Here is a 470-nt window from a genome sequence, read left to right as displayed (position 1 = left end):
GTTCTGCTTTGCAGAGGTTCATAGGAAATTAATGGTCGTCTGTCACATTGTCACTCGCTAGTTTAAATGTAGAGTTATTATTATTTAGCACTTAATCCAAAAAATTTGAATTCTGAAAGAAAATACCTGATGTCACCAAATGTTCTTGTTCTTTATTCAACAGACTGGTTACGTTTTAATTTTAACTGGTAACATTTTTTTTGTCTTGGGTTGAAACAAGTATGATGAACCATATTATGAAATATTTATGTAATGTTCAAATCTCAAATGTGTTTATATGCACATATCAGTTATTTATTTATTTGTTTGCCTATTTGTATATTAAATCACATCTTGCTGGGCTTTAACTAGATGTTCATTCTAGATACTCAACTACCCCACATTGGATTGTAGAGTGCATCCACAGATTATTTTTTTTAATAGGTTGTTTTAATAGGATGTTTTTCTCCACAATTTACTTTCAATACTGG

Source organism: Pangasianodon hypophthalmus, chromosome 17 (assembly GCF_027358585.1).
Source record: "Pangasianodon hypophthalmus isolate fPanHyp1 chromosome 17, fPanHyp1.pri, whole genome shotgun sequence".
Taxonomy (NCBI): Eukaryota; Metazoa; Chordata; class Actinopteri; order Siluriformes; family Pangasiidae; genus Pangasianodon; species Pangasianodon hypophthalmus.
This window is presented reverse-complemented; position numbering follows the sequence as displayed.